The following is a 25561-nucleotide window of genomic DNA, read 5'->3' as shown; positions in this document are numbered from 1 at the left end:
TAATTTCCTTCGTAAATCAACGTGTCGTTATCAATCGTTTTTTTTTTCTTGGTTACCAAACCAAATAATGATTACCTCAAATAGCATTAATATGATATGTTATCCTTCCAGCTTATAAGCATATTATTTAAGGAAGAATTTATTTTATTAAATAGAACCTCTTGAAAGATAATCCTATAAAAAGTATATGGGCATCAAATATGTGATATCTTTGAAAAATAAGACGAGAAAAACATAAGAGTAATTTTTTTTGACATGTCTTTTTTGTCATCGTCGGTAAAATGATTTAATATAATGTGTATGTGTATAAGAACTCCTTCATAATATCCTGGTATATATTGGTTATGATAAATGACAAAAAAAAATGTAATGACAGCATAAGTAGGACACAAACTGAATAACAAATTTAAGATCGTTAAAGCAAGATGGTGCTTTTATGATTCAACCAAGTTTGCATTTTCTTCACATCAGGGAGTATTATTTATTTTTTTTTAAACATCTTTAAAAGAAAATTGATATCTTGAAAATTTATTGTTTAATATTCAATAAAGTTCATCATATTGAATTTCTTTATAATGTTGGCTGGCTTTTATAGTAAACTCATCTAAGAGCCTTTTTTTTATAATCATAAAAAGGGTTGAAAACTGTCAAAGCAATGTAAATAGAAGAATTGACAGGTAATTTCCTTTTTCCTTTGTTAAAAGGCTTTTAACTATAAGGGTATTTATAAGTTAATCTTAAGGTAAATAAGGCAAAAACTATCAAATAAGAAATGTGATAGGTACATCTCAAACACGTTTCTTTAGATAAAATTAACTTTAAAACCAGTTTAAATTATATTTAAAGTCGCCATTATAAATAGAAAATCTGTCAAGTTTCTTAAAAATCCTCAAAGTATTAATTTAAATAACGACTTTTAAAACTAAAGTAGAGAAAATTAAAAATCAGGTGCTTATTTCAGAGCTTTCTACATTGTTTACATCAGCTACATCAATGACTCTAAATATAAATTGCGGCGACCTGTTGGGTCTCCCGAAGCACTTTTTTGAACATTTGCACTATTTAAACCATAACAAGTACATATTTCCCGACGTTCAAACGTATTCAACTATTGACTTTTGAGGTTGCTGATGAAGTAAATGTAGTCGATGTAGTGAGCTCTGAAAGAGGGCCCTAGCGGTTCTTTTTAGAAAAAAAATCGTTAAAGCGATTTTGAAGAAAATTGCTTTATGGATCTTGAATTATGGTTTTTATTTTTAGTACGAGAGGGAATTCTCTCATAGCTTCAATAATTGTTTGATAAAGTAAAATGTTATTGTACTTATAATTCCAAATACAAAATGGCATACCTATCAACTTTATATTTTTTTTAACAATTTATAAAAAGTAAATTAAAAAAAAAATGCTCTAACGTTTTTGAACATTTTTTTTAATGCATCTTAATAAAAAGAATTGCATTCTTTTTTGGAGCTCAGTTTCATTTAAATTTTTTTTTTTTTTTCATTTGAAGAACGATTTTGATGTCTTAAAAATTATACCAGCTTACGTTCTATGAACAAGTTCTTGCAATCTCGTCGTGCATTTTATTTTTTTCCACTCGAAGCCGAAATTTGTTGTATGCGCTTTTATACTATGTTTCCAACTACCCTAAATCCGAGATTTAGCGAAGTAGTTTTAGAATAAATCTCGAGATTTATTCTAATTTACTTAGCTGAATTTCGGATTTAGGGTAGGTGGAAACATAATATTAGACTATTTTATTAAATGACATCGGCAAAACTTAAGTTGAGTTATGTGTTTACTAGCTGACCCGGCGGACTTCGTTCCGCCATTTCTTGTATTTATTTCTAATTTTCGACTCTGTAATTAGTTAATTTTCAAACGAAAAAGAGGGTCAAAATTTGAAAAGTTCATAAAATGAGTTTAAAAATGTTAACTTTTGAACTTTTAGCAAAAGTGGCCTATGCAAAATACTCTTGCATGCGCATGATTGAAACCTGTATTTCCTATAAGTTTGAGATTTTTTGCAGACTTTAAAAAATTTCAAAAAATAAAAGACTACTCAAAAATGTCCCTAAAAATTAGGTTGTTTTTCAAAAAATTTTATTTCAAAACACAGGGCCTATGAAAAAAATCCGTTTTAGACCCCTAATATTTTTTAATATCTTTCTCATGGTGTAATTCAAATTTCTGTGCAAAATTTTGCGTACCTCTAATTAGTCTTTTGTCGAAGGTCTATGACTGCAAACAAAAATTCACAACTTGGTTTTGAAATTTTTTTGAATTTTTTCAATACCTTTTTTAACTATTGAATAAATTTGTCCATCATTTAAAAAAAAGTCAACTCTTTACGACTTACCGTTTAGAAAATAACTCTTTTCAATGTCGTTTACCCCTATTTACCCCATAAAATCTAAATTTTTGTTTGCCTTAAACCTTCTCCTCTTATGCCTCTTTGATTTAAAAAAAAAAATTAAGAAAATAAGTCAGCCGGTGTAGCCGGTTAGCGAACGTACACAAAACCAAACTTTAATATATATAATAGATACCTTTGGTCATCTGAGTCATCATATCTTTTAAATTACTTTTTCTACTCCAACAAATTAGTAATTGTTAGATTCCATGAACTTCAATATTGCGCCATCTAGAGCCAAAACACATTCGCTTACTAATCGCTTGAAAAACCAATTTTTATAAGAAAGTAATTTAAATGTCATCTTATAGAAAACTTTATAAAATCTACAGTTTTTTGATGAACTAGTTTTCCATAATACTAACCGGTTATGAGCCATACCGATACATTCCACATTTTTGTGACGAGTCAAAGGTCTGTACTAATCTTCAGCCTAGTGCAATTATTGTTCCTATTTTGACTGCATTAAATAGAAAGAGATTTAAAAGGACTTAAAAAATGATGCAAAAAAAGTTGTTGAAAACGATGAAATCATGCATTTTTTGAGAAAAAAAAGAAGGTTTATTATACCAAATTTAATCAAAATCGTTTGAGCCGTTTTCAAGAAAATTGCCATGTCTCGAAACCGTTATAAGGGCGGTATACGGTGTAAAAAAAAAACAACTAACCCTGGAAATTATGAACAAATCATCTGCACCTACCAAATTTCCATTAAATTTTTGGCCATACTTGTTTATAAATAAAGTAAAACAAAATGCTTAATTGGTGATCCTAATACCCGCCAGTACCTACAGATTTTTTTGCTCAACAAAGTACATATCGCTCATTTACTTGAATACTGTTATAACTCAAAAATAACAAATTTTGAGCTATAAATGCATAACTTATTGCAATTAAGTACTCTTTAATCCTGCAGAAAGTCATTTCTTAACTTCAAAAACTGACGGAACAAGAGCACTAGTTTTTTTTTTAAGAAACTAACTTTTTAGTTTAATAAAAAAACATTTTTTTTTAGTTATGACACTGTTCAAGTAAATTAGCGAAATATTAAAACGACACACAATATTTACAAGGTCACACAAGTTGTTGTTAATTGAGTAGCGAATTTTTATTTTAATGCAAATATTTGTGTAATTCTATCGAGTAACTTCGTACGACCATGTTAAAAACCTTAGACTTTTATTTGTCTGTGTATTTAAAGACAAAACACTACAAAGAATAAAGATTTTAGTGTAACATTTAAAATGATTGCATTATACAAAAACAGAATAAAAAAAATGAACCATAAAAGAAAATGTATTTTGTGTTTAAATATTTGTCTTTGAGCACATCCTTTCCGGCTATGTGTTTGCAGACAAGGACATATATTTTTTTTGTTTTTTTTTCTTTTTCTAGTATTTAATCTCTATGGAGTACAAGTTTTTTTTTTTCTCTTTTTTTTTTTTTGTTTTATAATCGTATGCCCCAAAAATTGCCAAGAGAGAAAAACTCATTTATTTGATATTGTATTTAAGTATTAGAATATATTTGTTGGTATATCTTTCTATGTCCTTGAACCTAAGGCGCGCGGCATGATACCTACATTTTTTTTTTGCAATTTTGGCATTTATTTTAAGTTATAGTTAAAGTAGGTTAGATTTAAGGTTTAATGGTTTTTAATTTAGCTTAGGTACATGCTTAAAATAATTAAGATAAAATGATTGGGCCCTACTTGAGATTAATTTGTATTCAAGGCATGTTTGAAGTATGGCCTGATGCATACCTATCCCAAATTCCTATGTAGCTTATACCGGCATCTGATCCTTTTTCAAATGGGAAAAATGATGAAACTATCTACATAAACTATATTTATATAAATATATGGTATATGTTTGTATGTGTGGGTAAAAGTGTGAGAGAATAAGCTTTATATGATTCTATTTATACGCTTAAATGTATGAGTATGTGAAAATTCGTTCTAGATAGAATTTCTGTCACGTAATTGTAGACCTAATTTTATGGAAAACTATGATTTAACAGCATTCTATGGACGAGCTGTTTTAAACATTATTTTTGGTTCTAGATACTTTAAATATACCTACGTTTATATTGAAGAAGCCGACTATACGTTTCTGGGGTATATACATAGACATACATCATATTTGGAGAGGGGTTGGGATTTATTTAAAGTTATAGCCAAAGTGCTGCTTTTGCCGTTCATTAATTTTTCAGATTAAAACAAAACTCTTACCACCATATCGCAAGCATATCCTACCTTAGTAAAATATTTATTTAGTACGCACCAGGTAGGACTACTATAGGTTTGCTATGGATGGCAGCATGTGTTTATTATTCGACCAAAAAATTATTAAATTGGTTATAGCTTCAGGTGGAAGGGGTAATGGAAATGTTGGACATTCGTTTACGTATATACAGGGAATATAATTTATTTTCTACAACAAACGACGAGTATCTACACATTTAGATGGTGGTGTATATTTTTAGCTCTAGGAAAAGGTAATTCCAATAAACATTCATTCGACGGCTAAAATTTAATGTTCCATTAATTTTTAGTGAAAGAGGAAGTAGGTAAATGTGTTCTGTTAAAGTAAATTTTATGAAGAAGTAATATACTTAGTTTTGTTCTTTTTTATAATATTTCAGTTGCTTGTCTTAAATGCGTCAAACTTACTTTTACTAACATTTGTGTGGTGAAAATGTTTAAAAAGTTCTTCCTAATTTAATACATTAATGATGGTTAAATATAATGTTGTCAAGTGATATTAATTTTAACCAAACTGTTCGAACAAAAACTTAAATTTGTAACCATTATAGGAAGTACATATGTCACTTTAGATGTCAGCTTTTAATCAATACTCTGAAAACTCCAATACATTGAAGAAAAATAGTGTGCTTCCAAGACAGTTTTCCTTTATCGTGTAGTAAAATTTGGATCACGATCTAAAATACAGTATTTCTTCCTATCGAAAAAAAATCAAGCCTTGTCCAGCATATTATTTATTTATTTAACATAACTAATTTACTAGTTTACAATAATTCTACTTAATCTAGGATATATGATTTTAATTGACTATAGAGAAAAATGTTAATTTAAGCTTACTAGAATTTTCTATTCTCTTGTCAAACAAATTATAATAACTGTTGTTATGTAAGTTAAAAAGTTTAAACATTTTATTTAGAGGTGAAAATTGTTCATAATTAGTACGACAGTTTGAAATAAGTATACTATCTGGTATGTTTCTCAAGTTTCTTTGTGGAATATTGAAGTTGATACGAGACAGAAGGTGCAAAGAGTCTATATTACCATTGATTAATTTAACAATGAATACAAAACATAAATATAAACGTCTGTTCTCAAGTCTGGGTAGATCAATGAGTTTCAGTCTATTGTTATAGGGTGGGAGATCATAAGGGTTAGTCCACCCAAGTCCTCTGAGCGCAAACCTTAGGAATCTTTTTTGCACTTGTTCCAGTCTATTTTTATGGCAGTCATAATGAGGCGACCAAACCTGGCAAGCATATTCTAGAATAGGCCGAACGAAAGATATAAAAAGTTGTTTTATAACGAAGGGATCGGAAAATTGTTTCGACTCTCTCTTTATCCATCCAAGAATTGAGTTAGCTTTATTAGTAATGGAGTTAATATGTTGAACAAATTCGAGTTTGCGATCAAATGTGACACCGAGCACAGAAACATCATTTTCACGAGAAATTGACACACCATTAAACAGATAAATTAAACGAATTAAAAGAAAGTTTTCTAGTAAAACACATAGTTTTACATTTATCGATGTTAAGACTCAAACAGTTATGAGTACACCAGTGGAAAAACGAATTAAGGTCACATTGGAGTTCTTCACAATCACGAGTATTTGAAATAGATTTAAAGATAGTCACATCGTTGGCATAAATGAGACACTTTGAGTGTTTTAATACGGATGGTAAGTCATTAATAAACAGAATAAAAAGAATATTACCCAAATGGCTGCCCTGTGGAATTCCAGGATTGATCTTAAACTTGTTTGATTCGCAACCATTGAAAAGTACAGAGTAAGATCTGTCAAGTAGATAAGATTTAATCCATCTTACAAAGTAATCGCAGAACTTTATGTGACAACTTGTCAAAGGCTTTACTGAAGTCAGTAAATTTGCAGTCTACTTGTGTTTTATTTTTAAAGGAATCAATACAATATGATATGAGGAAGTTCTAATTTGTATACCAGTTTTTTGGGTTTTGACACTAATTCAACGTCTTTTTGAATACCTCACTTGATAAATTTGGAGGAAATTTTCGAAAATCAATTTTTTTTAGCAAGGGGTACCACTTAAATTTTTTGCGAAATTCTGAAATTTACAGTTTTTTTTAACTTAATGCTTAAGCCTGTTCATGTTCATGGTGAACTCGTATCTGTAAATCAAATTTCTTTTCGAGACTTTGGCCTTCGAATGTAAAAAAAAAAAAAATGTTTGGATGCAAATAACTCAGCAAACAGACCTCGAAGAAACTTTTGGTTTTCAGAGCTAACCGTACCACTATTCTTTCGGGCAACATTCGTCTAGTACTTATTTTGGTGTTTGGCTGTAAATTAAAGAAAACACTTTATTGTGCTATGCACGTTTAGAAACTGATAAATGATAGCTATAGCAAACATTTTAGCATTCAATTTTTTATTATATAAGACAAATTTTAATTCTGATAACAAATTCAAGAGCTATTTTTTGGATTAGGTCTATTATTTTAATAATTTTGTCGAAAATTGAAGATACGTAGGTATAACCTCAATAAAACGTTTTTTTTTTTATATATATTTCTTATTTTCTTTCAAAAAAATTCAATTGCTTTTATCAATCAAAACCAAATTAAAAAAAAAATTTAACTTTTAAAATAGTTGTTTTAAATAAAAAAAAATTGGGGAATACCTAGCCGCCCTCATTTTTTTTTTTTTTTTTTTATAAAAGTTTGGAATACCATATTTTTGTATTACACATATTTTTTTGAGAAAAACAGAAACAGCTATAGTTTTACTTAATTGAATCAAAATCGTTAGAGCCGTTTTCGAGAAAATTACAATTAATCAAGAAATTTGTATGGGAGATACAACCTTGGAAATTACGAAAAAATCATCCGTACCAAATTTCAAGAAAATTCGTTCACCCGTTTAGACTGCAGCTTCAATATTTATCCATATGTATGAAGCGTTGATGGATTTTGTGAATTTTAGTTTTTAAAAACATATACGTTACCATTTATTAAAGAAAATTAGTTACTTCAATATGCTGAATACAGTAAAGCTGCCACCTTAATGGACATTTTTGTCTCACAATTTTTTCTAAATGTTTAAATTGAGTTTTTATCTGTTTTCATTTTGTAAATAAAATTTTTAGTAACATTGAAGACTGAATTCAATACATCGTTAGTGATTAAAATTGTTAGCTGATTCTAAATAATTTTAAAAACTACTCAAAAATACAAAAAGTAATAAATTAGTGATAAGGAAATTTTTGTATTGTGCTGAATTTATACGAAACTATAGAAGTCTTTTTATTATTTTTTAAGAGTGTGAAAATTGGGCCTTCCTACAAAAAAAAAAAATTTGTGAAAAAGTTTGTGGAGTAGCTAGAGTATTGGGGAACAAATGTTGAGATCAAAATTTTTACACTTTAATTAAATAGTTTCTAAAAGTTGAAAAAAGAACTAAAAGTACCCGTTTGAAAACATACCTGCTTTATAATGAGATTTAATGAAAAAGTCTTCTGAACCACAACAAAATAAGATTTATAAGTACCTAATATAGCCTTTTTTTTAAATTAAATAGAAGTTTTATATAGGAGAACTGAATTCTAAACTTGTCTTGTTGTTTTGTTGTTACTGGATAGGAATGATTAAACAATTCTATAAAATTTAAATTTCATAAAACTTTAACTCTTTCAAAAAAAAAAAATGGTTACATTAAAAAGAAAAAATAATTTGAAAACCAATTGAGTTTTGATTGAAATTTGCAGCTGCAGAGAATAAGGACGTAACACTGTCACCCTGATACAATAAAATCTGATACTTGTCATTTTGACATGCAAAAAATAAAAAAAAAATAAATAAAATAAAATCATCATCTAGAAATCGCTGGTGGGATCTTTTTTTATATTAAAAATCTCTTTTGCCTGAAGGCTATATAAGCTTTTCCATTTTTTTTTTCTTTTTTATTATTTGCTCTTTAAAATAGAACCAGAAACTTGAACTTCATTTTGATGTTCTTGTTGGTTTATCGATTTTTTTTTGTGCTCTGTCGCTGTTGTTGCTTTTGTTATTATATTCTACTAGCCTAGAATGTGAAATTCTATCGCATTATTTGATGAGGGTTCACAAGGCTTTGGCTGCTGTTTTTCTTTGGGTGCATATTATAGTGTTGTTTAGCCTGTAGGGAGTTGTTTTTTTTTTTTTTAGAAAAAAGAAAAAAAAAACTGTCAACGAGAATGATTATACGAATAATGAAAGATGTATGAGAACTAAAAAAAGCTTTTAGGGTTTTTGTGTCAAGAGGGGGTGAGAATGTTGTTGTTGCTGGCTGTTCTGTATGAATAGCCACTTTTATATAAAAAAGTTAAAAAATAAAAAAAGAAAATTCTCTAATTACTCATGTGAAAAGATTTACTTTTAATTACTTTTAAGTACCTAAATGTTAAAGGTTACGATATAGCTAGCCATTGTGTATTTATATAAAAGGTATGTCATAATGTAAAAAAGTATGTTTATCAGTCAACTTCACGCATCATGGCAGTTAATTTAAACGATTAGCAATTAACCTAAAAGCAAGTCATCCATAACTTCCAGTGTCAAAATTTCGATTAGATCTGTCAAAAGCTCAATATAAAAATGTGACCACAGATCATTAAACGCAAAAACCATGACACATGCAAGAAATAAGTATAAATAAATCACAAAATATAAATTAAAAAAAAAAAATAGCAAAACTTTGTACAGACTAATTCTACTTAGGTAGGAGGTTTTTGTTCAAAGAAAATTCAACAGATTTTACTTGAACTTTAGTTTAAGGATATAAAAGTTCCATGCTCAATTACATTTTTCTTTTCAATTATTAATTTATCAATCACTTGCTGACCATGCTATTTTTGTATGAGTTTTGATGCTATTACTAGATGATATGGCAGTGAAAAACATCCGTACATAGTACAATCACTTAACAATGATATTAAAAAAATCTATAGTTAATAGGTGTGGGAAACAAAAATCGCACACTTATAATAGACAGAGTCGCTTCGAGGTCAATAGGGCGCGTGACACACCAAACTTTTAAGAAATAATGTTAAATGATTCAATGTATTTTTTTTTTTTGAAAACTACCGACAATTTTTGTTTATATCAAAAGTCCTATTTTATTATTACAACTTCCGAATACCTACTTTTTGTGGATGAAATAGCTCATTAATTTTTGAATAGAAGGCTATACTTTTTTTTTACTTTAAACGATTTTCATTTAAAAATTGAAAAAAAAAATTAGATGTTTTTTGTTTAAAAATTGAAATACATCTTTTTTTTTTGAAAAATCAAACAAAAACACTTAAAACATTCAAAAATCAATGCAATGCCTTAGGCAACAAGGGAACAAAATTTAAATAGAAAAGAAATGATATTCTTGGAATTCTTCGATTATGAGCACTTCTCCCGAAAACATTTACCGGAAGTTTTTATTCAGAATAGGACTGATTTGTTTTTTTTTTTTTAATATCAAAGACTTAAACAAAGAGTAAGTTAGTAACTTATAGCCTATTTAAACTATGAAAATTGAGAACGTGGGTGTCTAACAATTTTTTGAAGGGTTAGAACTAATATTAATAAATTCAGAAGATCAGTATATTAACGAAAAGTTTTTTAAATTTTTAAAATAATATAATTTTCATCAAATTTCTATGAAAAGAGAAAGACAATAAAGTGGCTTATTCAGAATAAGACTTTGGGTGGGTTTAAATACTTATTTCATATCCTGGAATTTTCATGCAAATAACGTTTAAATTATCTTATTTCAAATTTTGAATATTTATTTAAAATATCTCATTTGTGCCCTCATCGAAACTGGGTATTAAACAATTTTCATACTATCAACGTTATGTTTTTTACTCAGAAAAAACGTGAGGAGTCGTTTTTAAATATAGCTCACCCAGAGGATTGTATTCTTTAAGTTTAAATATACTTTTAAAAATTTTAAATTTACAATTTTTTTTTTTAACAAAGCACTTTTTCGGGAAACGATAACCTTGAACAATAAACAACATAATACAGTTTGATTTTAATTTAATATTCTGAGAGAAAAATGCAACGTAAAATGTAAAATACTCAACGTTGATTGAATGCTGAAAAAAAACTAACATGAAACATCTTTAAATTAAAATTGAAACAACCAACGCACGTAAGAATTTTTTTTATTTTTGTCGGACTTCAGCTTTTGTTGCATTATACTTCACTCTAATTTCCAACAGTGAGATAGCACATTGGTAAAACATTCACCTAGTAAGTAGATTAAGTAGTTTTAATTAGTTTGTAAGTTTTAAAATAAACAACAAAATTATCAGAATCCAAGTTTTTTTATAAATTTATTATTTTTTGGAAAAAATAAAACCTTGAAATACTATTTGAATTAAATTAATTTTACTTTTTTTATTTAAATTAATGCTTTTTTTGCAAAGTTGAAACAACTTTGATTTAAAGATGTTTTATAACGGCAAACCACTTTAAACTAACGATGTTCTACTTTGATTTTAAATTTATCGTCTTTAATGCAAAATCATTCCGAAAAATAGGTGAATCAACGTGGTTTAAGTTGGTTTTAAGTTGTTTTTTTCCTCAGTGATCAAAACAATGGTGAATAGATTGAAATAAATCCAAAATAAATACAAAATATAATAATTTTGTAGCACTGTGAAATTCTTAGGGCCCCCATGTTAATCCAATTTATACAGAAAACAAATTTATTTTTAAGGAAAGTAGCAATATTTTTAAAAAGAGAGTATTTGAAGTCATAATTTTTGTTTTGTTTGTCAATTTGATTTTTATCCAAGACACAGCCTTTAAACTTGGTATAACACAACTTTTTCAGTTTTTTATTCTAACTACGGTATGGCTCGGCTGAAAACAACGGTACCCTGGGCATATTAAATCTTGGAATTTTTTTTTCCAAACTTCTTACTATATTCTCATTATATCATTACAAAATGATTTGTATTGTTTTTGACCAAAAATATTTGGAAGTAAAGGCCATAATCTATTTCCTTTTAGCTCTCCTTCATTTATGATAAAAATATTTTGTTTAACCGTTGCACCCAAGGAGAATTGGTTTAAAGCCAACAAAATTTAATGCACAAACAAAATCATGCATTACACCTGTAATTGAGAGTCTTCCTACCTAGCCCCAAGTCAAGCCCATCTACATTTTGATGTAAAATGATGACACTGCTCTACTCATAGAGAATTCTGGTTACGTAAATGCAAACTTTATCATACAAAATTCGGTGACCGAAAAAAATATCAAGCCTTTGTATAGCTAGTTAATTCACCAAACTCCAGCGGATGATATTTAAATTCATATTCGGAAACCATCAATGCCCAAATATACTTTGTAAGCACAAAAATGAATTAAAAATAAGACCATGAGGGTGGATTATTATGAAATAAAATATTTGCACCTGGTGATTGTTTTTTTTAGTGTATTCGCATATTTTTGATTTGTATGTTTTTTTTTTTTTTCTTTGAACCGTTTTTCCATGACACTAAAAATCAAGTACTTAAATGCTTTCATATGCATCAAGCATATGTTGGTATGGACACTCTGAGTCACTTGATTAGTGCCATATTTTTTATTTGATTAATTTTTGTAATAAAAATTGGGCCTAAGATATTTCAAAAAAGTATATCAAACGACGTGATTCCTAATTTTCTAATTCGTTCTAATCAAGTTCGAAATTGTTTTTGAAGCAAAAATTTTCTTACTAACAATACAAGTTGAATACAAAAAACAAAATACATAACTAAAATTTCCAAGAAAAGATCTATTTTTTTGCCCCTTTTTGGCTTAAAATCTTCTATAGCTTTATTTTATTTGAAAATCGGTAAAAAGCAAAAATGAATCCCTAATCAAATGACTCGGACTGTGTATAGGTACAAATCTGAACATTTCTGTAATATACTACTATAGCTGCCAGCCTCATCTGTGTTTAATTAATTTGCACAGTGACCTAGTTGTTGTCTATGTTTTTTTTTTTTTTTTTGTATTTTATTTTGCAGAAGCAAACAGCAGCAACTAAGGGTAAATTGCATTTGCATGCATACACACAACACATATGAACCACCACCACCGCACCGCTGCTAGTGGGGTGCTTTGCCTTGCGTTTGCAAGTATCTATGCTATAACATACATTTTTGTCATACATGCCCATAGTAACTAGGTTAAAAATTACACTTGTTTCTGAATGAAAAACATTGTTTAGTAGAAAGTAAAAAAAGAAAAAAAAAAAAGATAAAATTAAAAAATAAAAATTCTGTCACACCTTTTTGGTCACCTGGAAATGACACAGTTTTCTGCAGATTTTCAAAAGAAAACTATACATTTTCTATACAAGATAAATATATTCTATATGTATAGAAAAAAAAAAAAAAACAACATAAAAGTATATATTTTTGGTATGCGATTCAATTTGGCGTGATGGAGAGATAGAAAAGCACAGCACTTATAGCCCTTAACATACATTTTACTTTGACAAGGATAATATGTAGATATATGAAGTATATACCTACCTACTTGTGCACTTGTGATTCAAGAGGAAAAGAGGGTAGATATAGAAAAAGGAATTCCGTACCAAGGAGGAACATAGCGCTGTGAAAGCCTACAGAAGCTAGTTTATTTTTGTGGAAATCCGTATAATGATTTGTGTGAATAATGTGCCATGAAGAAAAACTTTTATCCAGTGTTGGTATGTTTATTTGATTTATGTAGGTATGTCGTCGGAGTTGGAGTCGGAAAAGCCTTCAAACAGAGAGAAAATACACACATGTGTGTGGTTAATGTAGGGACATTTTTTCACGGTTCCCACTTATTTGTATTAAACATTATAATTTCAAAATTTTCAAGAGTACTTATTTTGGTGTTTTTTAATGGAGGGTCAATTCTGTTACACAAAACTTACTATCATAATCGAATAAATAGAATTTGTTATCAGAGTAGGAAAACTACTTTCTTTATTAGATTTTTATTTTCTTGGCTATTTTGCTTTGCCATTATCAAAAATTAAAAAGTACTGTGCTTAATTTACTTCGATTCCATGAACGGGTTTTGTTTCCATTTAAAATTGGATCTTAAAAATAAAATTTCTTGGTACCAGTTTGGTTACCAGAACGCTCATTAGTGAGCCTAATAAAGAAAGTAGTTTTCCTATTTTTTAATTTTCTCAAAAACTAGAAGGCATAGAAAGTATTGAAATCCATAGTCTTGACAAAAATAGTATTCAATGTATTTTTTCATACCTATTTTTCACAAATGTTGACTTTGAAATCGATTATTTCGAAAACTACTGATTAAAATATCTTGATTTAAAAACTCAAATTAAGTGTACAACTCTAGCTTTTGAAAAAGTAGTAGTTTAGTAGTTGTATTGAATACCTCTACAAAAAACCGTTTTCAATTCTCGGCTCCTAAGTTATAGTACTCGAGTCTTGTGCTGATATGAATTTTTCTCGAAAAAAAAAAACGTTTACGGGGGGTATCTCGAAAATGGAAGCTAATCAGATTTTGGTAAAAACAGATTATTATTGCTGAGGCCTTCAGGAGCAAAGTCTCATTTTTAGTTTTTGTCGTCATTTTAGGTCAACCTTAAACTTGTTCAGGCTCACTGTGACAAGTAGCAAATTCTGGATAAAATTTTTTGAGAAAAAAATTCACATATAATATCTACGATTGATGCCTTTATTTATTTATAAGAAAAATTAATATCGGTATGTAATTTATTTTGAAATATTTTAACTAGGCAAACTATGTGTTAAATTTTTGAATATAGTAAAATGCTTAGTTTATTGGGTTCATGCAGACGCATTTCGTTTGAAACAAAATATTCCTAAATTTCGAGATTTTAGAACCCTACATGGCAAATTTAGCTTGACAGTAAGTAAAATGTGAAGAAAGCCCACAATTTGTATTATTACCAGCTTTTCATTTTTTTTTTTTAAATAATTATTATTGAAGAGGGTCACTGTGGCGTATGTGTACTTTTTACTATCAAATCCTACTTCAAGCAAATTTGCGATTCTATGACCTTTTAAATGGTTTGATTTGTAGTGCAAAGTTGTGAACATGGGATTCAGCACTCATAGGCCAAACTAGAACCTGTAATAATAGGTAATCATTTTTATCAAAGAAAACAAAACCGACTTCTATGAACCGAAACTTGGATTTATGGTTTTCTCTTAGATTTTATAGTCAGAACAGGATGAAATTGAAATGGAACCACACTGCAAGTTCTCGCGATTCTGGCTGTCTGTCTTTTTGTGTGTCCGTCTATCTTTATCTTGAGAAACAGCCTAAATTTGGTAATTAAGTGTTTTAGGTGTTTCCCTATACCAGAAAGTGAAATTTGTTTTTTTTTTTTTAAGTTCAATACAATTTAAAGGGATATTTTTTAACTTTAAACCAAATTTTATACGAATTTTAAAGTTTTTTTTTGCTTTTAAATTTGAAGCTTTTATATTCTAGGCAACTTTTAACATAAGAGCAAGCACGTGTGACCCGGTCGTGCGTTATATTAATATAGGCTATCACTATCATTGGCTATGATGTGATCTTCCAAAAGATGTTAGGGGTATGAAGTGAATTAAAAATATTTAGCAAAGAGCATATAGAGGCTTTTTAAACAAAAATACTCAGAAAACTTCTCTTCGATAGCCTTAAGCGTTTAAAAATAATAAATTTTTCTGATATAGTTCTCTCTCTGAATCCTTATATCTATTAAACGATGGCAATTATGAAGAAGCACATCTTAATTTTGTTTAACTCCATCGTCTCTAAAAATTATTTGAAAATATTTTCCAAAAACCGCGAAATAAAATAAAATGCACTACTGGAGTCACACGTACTTGCTCTTATTGTAAAAGTAACCATAATATTAAAGCTTTTTTTTGAACAAAATTAGTTTTGATAAATAATTAAACACCGTTTTACATGATCTTTTGCACAAAACCAAGTATGCCATTTAATTTCGTGTATATAAGAGAATTTTTAGAAAAAAAAAATCGAAAATCGTTGGAGCCGTTTTTTAAAAAAATAATTTTTATGTATACAAATTTTCCAGCATTTTTCAAAAAAAAAAAATTGTTGTTTCAATAAAATTCATCAACCCGTTTTCAAAAATTTGAAATATTTTTTAAAAATCCAAAAATAGGTTTTTTGAAAATTTTATAAAATTTGTATATAAATGTTTCTGCATAAAATTTTTTGTTGAAATCTACTATTTCGTTAAGGAGTAATTCATAAATTAAAAAAACCGTTCTATGGGAGGTACCGTAAATAACCGTTAAAAAAAAATTTTTTTGTTTCATAAGAAGGCTCTCATGTGTAATAGTAAACACAAAAAATTTTATTAAAATCGCTAGAGCCGTTTTGAAATAAATCAACTTTTCTATTTCCTTATATATGACAGGTACCGTTAGTTTTGGACCCAAAAATCACCCAAAACTATTTACTACCAAGTTTGAAGCAAATCACTCCAGTAGTATAGGTTGTAGCTCGAGGTTCATACAGACAGACAGAATTGCCAGACCCACTTTTTTGGCATTCTACATTATCGTAATGTCATGTAAAACTGTTATCTCGAATTCGATTTTTTACGAATCCTAAACTTGCTCTATAGTACATATCGTAAGTAAAAAATTGATTTTTTTTTCACTTCTTATACCTAAATCTAGCTCTGAAATATAAACACTGAATTATTTTACGAAAATAAGCAAAAAACCGATATTTTTGATATAGGTACATACATATAGTTCTCTGTTGAGGGCACTATTTTCTATACGATAAGTATTACGAAAGCATACCTTAAGCAATTTTGTAGAAAACATAAGTCTCCAAAGTGAGTTTAAAAAAATATATTTAAAAAAAAAAACTCATATTTTACGAGCTAAGTACAGATATTCGCAATTTTTAAAAATTTTGATCAAAGACAACTTTTTTATTAGGATTCATCGTATTTTTAATAATGGTATTTTTGGAGACTTTTGAAATTTTACTTTGATCGATGCTCTATAACTGATTTTTAACTCTTTGCGAATTATTTCTGGGTCTGCACTTTTGTAGGTATATGTGTTTTATCCTGGTACAAAAAAAATCATATTAAATAAAAATAAATTGGCAGCACTGAATTTAACACTGTTAGGTTAGAAATAATATTTGCAAAGAAACTTTGATTTTTTTTCAGAAAAATTATTGAGCTTCAGAGAATAAAATGAAGAAAAAGTAAAATCATATTTATTTCCTATGCGTGGGTAGGTTGATTGAATAAATTACTATATATTTGTATTTTGCTTTTTTTTTCATTTCATATTCTTTTAACTTTTTCTTCTTTTGAATTCATATTATTATATAATGTACAAATATATGGATGAAATGTCACACAGGACAAAAAAAGAAAAAAAATAAGAAAATAAGTAATGTCAGCGGAAAAAGTTATAATAAAGACGATCTCATAGAATATTAAATTGAATTAATTTTCAGCTTTTTTACGTATCTTTCTACCAACACACATAACGGAAAAAGAACAACAAAAATTTAAAGAAGCTATAATCAAAAGAAAATGTCAAAGGTTATATTTTTAATTCAAAAAATGTATTTATGTGAAACGATAAAAGTTCGATGAAGAGAAATTAAACTCTGGACAAGAAGGCAAAAATATATATGTACATACATTTATACAGAAACATCGTTAGCCCGGATGACCTTTAAAAATTATTTTGCGTGTATCTCTACCTAGGTATAAGCTTTTCTTTTTTTTTTTGCTTTTGTCTTGCTGTAATTTTATAGGATTATTTTATATAAATACTTTGAACAAAAAAAAAGGATATTAAAGTTTGGTCTTGTTTTCATTCTATTTTCATCCCAAAATCATTTTTCCTATGAAACAACAATGGACCCTATTTCAAAGTATTAAGTATGGATTAAACGATAAAATCAATCTGGGTTCTCAGTTTTTTTGACATACACCTATAAGGATTAAGATTCCAAGGAAATAACACTTTATACAAAAAAAGGATAGGTACGGGTCAATTCTTTTTAAGCTTCACATATTATATGATTGAAGATACAAAAATAAGTATGTGTAGGTATTCAAGCCTTTTGATAATTTAATCTTTCTTTAAAGATCTTGTTACTGCGACTTTACTTTTTTATGAGTACAGCGTTTTCGATTTCAAAAGACTCTTTTTTAACAAAGAGGTTTTAGTTCTATGAATTTAATTTAATTACTAAAACATACTCAGGAGGATCAAATTTAAATAAGTGTAGAATTAAAAAATTTAACTCAAAGTGAAAAATTTAAATTTGACCTTATGAAATTTAAAATCTAGGATATCTTTCTTATAATAAGTAAGTTTTCAATTAAACTTTCAAAATTTATATATATCATGTCTTCTGCCTAAATTCATCAAACCACAAATCATGTACGTAAATATATTCTATTATACAAATAAGTCGATATAGAAAGTATCTACCCAAAAAAAACCCAACCCAAACACACAAATAAAACTTATTTATATTAAAATAAATTGTATTTTCCTTGAATTTAGTGCAAATGTGCAAACCGGAATACAATGCAACAAATTTTCCTTAAATTGCACATGAATGAATGTTAATTTATAGATTACCTTTCGCATTACCCAACAAGCGCATGTTGTTGGCATCAATCCAAGAAATCCTTTTGAAAAGGTCAAAGATTTATTTTGTATGTATGTATGTTTAAAAGGTTATAACTTCTGCATCAGAATGTTGAATTTTGTGTTAATACCAAATTGAAATGCCAAAAGGAAATGGCTTTAAAGTAATAAAAAACAAAATTTGGTTATTAAAATTCATGAAATAAAATAATTTATGTTTATTACGTAAACAGTTATTTTTTTTTTTTGTAAGAAAAATGAAAATAAACAATTTTTTAAGAAAAATAGATAAGGTTTAACCAAGAATTTATTTATTTTGTGAATTATACACTCACTTTTAATTTGATATAAATCATTAGTAAAATCGAGAATTATTGTTGGTGGTTGAAGTTCTGATGAAAAAACAGATAAGAAGGTTTATATTCTACGTCATTTTCAATTCAAAACAGAAAAAGAATTGGAAGTTATTTAAAAATTGCTAATTGTTGGTAAGCCAAACCCTATGAACTACATGTGAACAATTTGTTTGTATATTTAAATGAATATTTAAAGCAATTGCGTGTAGCTTGTTAACATAGAGGTGATGGCCATGTTGTTAACAGTATGATTTCCTGTCCGGAAATTCATACATAGTAGGCAGTTAAATGTTATGTAAATAATTGTTCAAGGCGTTGTTTGTAAGAACAAAATCAAGGTAATGGAAATTGAGGATAGTGCATACTGACAGAAAAATTATGAAAATAAAGAAAAGATGAAATAAAAATGCACCCAAAGAGACTATGGTAAATAAATTTCTACAATATTTATCTTTCTTAGATAACTTAAATTTCTCAATTATTGACATTTGAAGTTACTTCTCAAGTAATCCGGAACATTGCAGCGTGATATTAAATCATGAATGCAATTTCTAAAAATCGTTTTAAATAAAGAATGTGACTTAATAAAGTGAGGTTATCATACATAAATTATTTAGCAAAAATACCTACTACTGAAACTTTTGAACAAGGTGCTGAGTAATCCAAAAATTACAATGAGGGAAAAGCCACCATAAAACAACATAAAATCAATGAAAAACACATTGATTTAACTATTATTCGGAATGATTTTGCGTTAAAGATGAAAATTTTAAAATCAACATGGAAAAAGCGTAAATTTTTGATGGTTTCGCATCGTAAAGTCACATAAATCAAAGTAGTTCATCTTTTAAACAAAGACGTTTCAACTTCAATTTATTTTTTCCCTCAGTCTAGGTACTTGTGAATTATAGATAGAGATATCACCCTCATCTTCTAAATCCGGTTCAAGTTATATAAATTGGTTGAAAATCGGTACAAAGATTGATTTTTAAGATAAAAAAAAAAGGCTTTTTAAAAATTTGATGTGCAACAAAACTTACATAATAACACAGGGCACTTAAATCCAGTGACGGAATAATTTTGGAACAGAATAAAGTCTATTTTCATAAAAACAAATTGGGGTAGGTCCCAAATTATTCCTACCTTCGTGACCTTTTTTAGAACTAAAATTCAATCCTAAACAAGACCTCAAGCCCACTTAGACCCGTTTGCTGAATCGAAACTTAAGCATTTAAGTTCTACATAAATCCTTATGTGACAGTTTACGCAGAGGAAAAAGTAGGGAATAAGAGTTTATGTTTAACATAAGTTATTTGAGTTTCGATTCAGCAAATGGCTTTTAGGATTGAATTTGAATTATAGTAGTTCATTATGTTTCGGAGGCGAACATTTTTTTTTTAACTATTTAGGTATACATTCTCAAAATAAAAAATGTTTGCTGTTTAGTTAAAGAATTGTTGAAGTCATATAATGTAGATCAACTACTCTTCATGTTAAAGTTCTTTTTTTTTTAAGTTGAATAAGTTTCTGACCTTGAAAGAATTTTGACAAGGTACGTTAACGTTTTTAACACAGTATTTACGAGCGTAAAAAGAGTTTAAGAAGATAGGCATGAATTGTGAATATATTATTATTATTATATGTAGTTCCTGAATGTCGTGTCAGCTATCGTGCGTTCAATATAGAGTTTAGACGCACTACAAGTAGGTAAAAAAAGAAAGAATTTCTCTACAGAAGTAAGTTCAAAGTTTAAAACAAAAATAGGAAGTCTATAATATTTAGAAGGAGGATTAGGTTTGAAAAATGTTAATGTCTCTGTGATATTGTATTCAAATAATGTTTATCGCTTACAAGACACTAAAGTCTAATCTAGTGTAAGCTTTGAGATTTTTGATGGCATTTCTAGCGATAAAGAAGTAAGGTCTGTCACTAATACTGGTGTGAAGAAAGGTAAGATCCACGTAAACGTGGAACAACTATACGTTAATAGGTAAATATACATTTTCCAGTTTGATCAACGATCACCTCCTTTCCTACTCTTGTACTTTAAATGTGCCTTAAGAAAAAAGCCAATAGTGGGATTTTGGAGGACTTTGAGCTATAGAGGTTGAAATTTTGAAAATATATTAACATTTGACTAATTTGCGGAGTACCCTAGCACACCTTTTATATTGAGATCAAAGAAGTCTGCCAGTAGTGCTTTTGCAGATTTTGGAATTGAAAACATTTATTTTGACTGTTGTGGTTTTTGGTCCCGTCTGGATCTGGAGAAAATAATTCATAATGAACTGTAGGTACGAATTCTATGCACGTAAGTTAACGTTAATCTAGCCAAACGAGTATTATAATGGGACAGATATAAAATAAAATAAGAGGAGTTTGATGTGCGCAACTGAAGAGCAGAACTGTAGTTCGATGAATAAATGAGCGAACAGATCACAAACGAAAAAACTTATATATCTACGGACGGTATAGGTAACATAAACAACTTTTTTGGACTTTGACAAAAAATCAATATTTTTCATTTTATTTTGACCTTAATGTTGTTGACAAGAAAAATAAATAATCTACTTTAAATGATGTTTATCAAAAACTAACAGGATTTTCCTTGCATTTAATTGTTCCCTGAATTTTAAAGCATAAACTACAAATAAGCCAATTCCCTCTCTTCCCAATTCTCCCCCAATTCCTCCTAACAATATTTCAAATCGATTTATTTTAATTCCTATAGATGGGTAGGAAAAAACTGTGATATCAAAAAATATTCACCTTAATTTTTGGCGCTCTGTGGTTACTAGATAGACGACTCTAAAGTTCCCAAAACTAGTTTTTTAAGATTTAATATTGAAGATGTAATAAAAACATGACATTTTAAATAAGAGGCGTACGTTGAGCTGTCAGGGCCCCAGGCAAAACAGATAGTTTTTTTTTTTTTCTTAATAAGGTAAGACATTAAAAGAAAGGTCTTTTTAAGCTTTATTCATGAGAAAACCAAACGTTTCTTGAAGGTCTGGTTGCTGAGTTATTTGGTTCTCGGCTGCCTCAATGGTAACTATTCCCCTGCTTTAAATGCAATGTTAAAAAAATCAAACTTAACTAATAAATTGTAGAACCCTTTCCATTACCTATTTAACACCTTTATATCCTTTTTGAATTTATTTAAATTTCTGTTCCTCGGAGAGAAATTATTTTATGTCTGAGATTCGACTTACTAAAGTTATTAACAAATTGTTGCCTTAGATGCCTTCACAGTGAAAATTGAAATCTTTTTAAAAAGGCTAAAAAGTGGTTAAAAAAACGCAATAAAATATCAGCGACTTCAAAAATCAATATTTGAATTCGGTTGAACTTCGGGAAATACTTTTTATGGTCTAAATAGTGCAAATGTTCAAAAAGGTGCTTCGAGAAGTCCAACAGGCCGCACCAGTTATCGTTTGAAGTCGTTGATGTATTGCTGATGTGACTGATGTAGTAAGCTGTGAAATAGACCCCAGTAAACGAAATACCATAAGTTCGACTTTATTCCCGATTTAGTAAGATCTATACGAAGCACCCTTTTCATTATGATCAAAATGTACGAATTCTGATCAACTTCCACTTTTATAAAATTATCATGGCTGGACGGAAGTACTTTCAATACCGGTGCGATCGTTAATCTCTAGTCCCAGAAACATTTTGAAACAACGCAATTAAAAACATCCAAGTTGATGCATCCACAAATAATTTTTTTGAAAATCTTAATATTTCTAAAGATGTGTAATCAGCGGTTAAAGGTATAATTGCCAATTAAAAGATATTTTAATTTCTTATAGTAAAAAGGATCGAAATTAACTGCAACAATATTAAAGTAAAACCTAATTTTTTGCTGTTTAATTTAAATAAAATTCATTTGAAAACTTTAAATATAAACAATTAAATAACTTTTACTCACTTCTTCAAATATGACGTCCACTCTGTTTCTCGATGTTAATTTTTTTTTCTCTGTTTTATATAGATTTTATATCGAACATTTAAAAGTTTCTTTGTTTGTTTTTTTTTTTACAAAAAAAAAACCCAAAACAATTAACAAGAAACTTAACACACGCGAATAGAGAATAAGATAAAAGAAATAATTAAAAGAACAAAAAAATAACTCTATTTTTTTTTCACTGAACCGAAATAAATGCGATATTTAAAAACACAGGGATGTGTTTATTTATTTTTTTTTGTTTTTAAAAAAATTTATATACAACACACAATAATTGGCAAGTGTTTTTAAATACAACGAGATAAATCGCGATACATATATACAGAGGCAGGTAGAAGAATGCTATGCACTATATAAAATTTATTTATTTTCAGTTCTCACACTATCTTGTGTCACCACCGTGAATTGTTAAAAATTTGTTTTGTTTTTTTTTTTTGCAATTTGTCGAAGTTTTTTTTTATTTTTATTTAATTTAATTTATAACAAACATTTATGATGTTTTTAAATAGAAAACAAATAAATTTGACATTTAAATCTGAGGGAATTATATATATAATAATATTTTTATATATATTTTTGATTTACAACAATAAATTGTGTTTTAGAGAAATTGAAGTTTATACTTTTTTTTTGTAATTTAGTAGCAAATATTATGGTAAGGTGGCACTACGCTGCGGTGGGAATTTAATGAAATTTATTTATTTTATGCATAAATCAAAAAAACACTTGTTTTATTATTTTTTTTTTTTAATAAATATCCATCCATTCCTTTTACAAAATACAGTCGTGTATTATTGCCTTACAAATACCACACACCGAATGTGGATGAGTCAATTTCGTTGCTTTTTTTGTGTTGGGTTGTTATGCAAATCAGCTGTTTTAGCTTTAGCTTTCGAGCTAAATTATATCATGAAGGTATATTCCGAATGAATTGCTATATAGAACGAATCCTTTTTTTTTTTTTAATTTTTATTGTTGTTGTTGTTATTTTTGTATAGAATAATTGTGGTAAGTATATATTTATATATATGAAACGTTGGGTAATAGATTTTTTTATTTTATTTATTTATTTTAAGTTTTGTTTACAAATCAAGCAACAATAATAATTCACTTTATAAAAGTAGAAAAATACAAAAGAACTTATTTGTGTTTTTTTTTTTTTATGTGTACTCGAATTTTTTTTTTGTTATAGAATAATATTGTATAATATTTTTAACAATTTTTTTTTTATTTATTTAGAGCAAGCGACGACGCACGAAATATTTATTTTGTTTTTAATAAATATATTTTGTAATAATAATAACAGTTATAATTATATGACTTGCACTGGGAGGTATAATTTAATTGATATTTTTAATTAATTTATTTAATATATATTTAATTTTTATGTAATTTGAACTTAATTTTTTTGGATTTATTTTTATGTTTAATTTTAAGTATTTTTTTTTTATTTTTGTTTTTAATTGAAAATATCCGTGATGTGGGTTGTGTTTTGTTGATGTTTTTTGAGACGATTGATTTTGATATACAAATATATCGTTGTTTGATGCGAGGCGAAAGATACTGGGATACAAAATTTAGATAAAAAAAAATATATATATAAAAAAAAATATTTAACGGTAGTTGGCTATTATAACGATGAATACTTCTTGTCGATTTATCTATTTTTATTTTTGTTAAATTTGAAATATTTTTGTATCTTTTGTTTTTGTTTCAAGTGCAATTTAAAGATATTTTTTTTTTTTTTTTTTTTTGAGGTTAAAAGATACCTACTATTTTGTATCTAGTATCTGCACTTGAATTTTTTGACTTAATTATTATTAATTTATTATTATTATTATAACACCGAGAGAGAATAAATATGAATGGCGTGCGCTGTGTTCTGTTGACGGTAAAGTATTGAAATTTCGATTTGAGCTTTTCCTCGAGATATACCAAAAACGACTCGACAGCACCAGCAATATAGTAGCAGTAGCGGCGACGACAACAACTATACGACGATGAAGACGACTACGACAACGACTATGATGATGACGGGCGGTATAGTGGCGGTGGAGAGCTCAAAAAAATTACAAAAAAAAAAAAAAACAACAACAACAACACTGGCAAGAGAGTCAAATTGATTTGGCGCTGCTAAATGTATAGTAGCCTAGCTGGGGCTGACTTGGTTATAGAGTGTAGAGCTCCCTCCGACTCAAAAAGCAAACAATAAATAAATAAAATCAAATTGTAAGAAAAAAAAAAAAAAAAGATTTCCACATGAGAGCAAACCAAAAATTGTGTTTTTATTTAGCTTTAGATACACAGAAGTTTTCTCATTTGAAAAATTTTCTGTTGTGGTGGTGGTTGAGTAGGAGAAATGGCGAAAAAAAGCTTATAGTTTAGTATATCACTGGGGCAAATCGTTTAATTTTTCTTATTTTTTATTTTTTTTAACATTTGTTTTTGTATCCGATAATTATGAGAGTAAAGCTTTTCCTGTGTGTTGTTGGGGGGCTAATGGTGGTTTTGGGGGTTGATTTTGTGTTCAAACTGAGAGGGATGATAAATTGGGTGACACTATAAAATAATACCAAAACAAGAATGGCGGGGAAAACCCCTTTCAATATAGAATTTGTATCTTTAGTATAGGTACCCACAAAATAGTCAGAAGTGTATAGGGTATAGGGTATATGCGCAGAGGCGATGATAAATTTTTGAGTTGAGTTGAGAGTGTTGTTGGTGTAGGTAAAAACAATTTGGATATATTGTTGGTATATGTGTGTCAGTGTTACCCAAATTGTACTCTTTTCCGTAAAATTTTTTGTTTTGTTATTGTTTTTGTTAATTTTTTTTTTGGTGATATACTCGTAGAGATTTTTTTTTTAAATTCTCTTAACACTGAAAGCGTTGTTTTTGTTGTAGTT

At 28.2% G+C, this 25561-nt stretch overlaps 1 protein-coding gene across 1 annotated transcript in view; it reads right to left on the bottom strand.

Annotated features, from left to right (window-relative positions):
• Positions 1-22772, bottom strand: part of LOC129912307 (protein Tob1) — a 120980-nt gene extending 98208 nt beyond the window's left edge. The window contains exon 1 of the mRNA XM_055990518.1: positions 22620-22772. The gene's annotated coding sequence lies outside the window, so the exon portion shown is untranslated. The remainder of the gene's footprint in view (positions 1-22619) is intronic.
• Between the last annotated feature and the right edge of the window lie 2789 nt (positions 22773-25561).

This window comes from Episyrphus balteatus, chromosome 2 (genome assembly GCF_945859705.1).
Source record: "Episyrphus balteatus chromosome 2, idEpiBalt1.1, whole genome shotgun sequence".
In the NCBI taxonomy this organism is placed as follows: Eukaryota; Metazoa; Arthropoda; class Insecta; order Diptera; family Syrphidae; genus Episyrphus; species Episyrphus balteatus.
The sequence above is the reverse complement of the archived record's forward strand: the minus strand, read 5'-3'. Positions and strand labels throughout refer to the sequence as shown.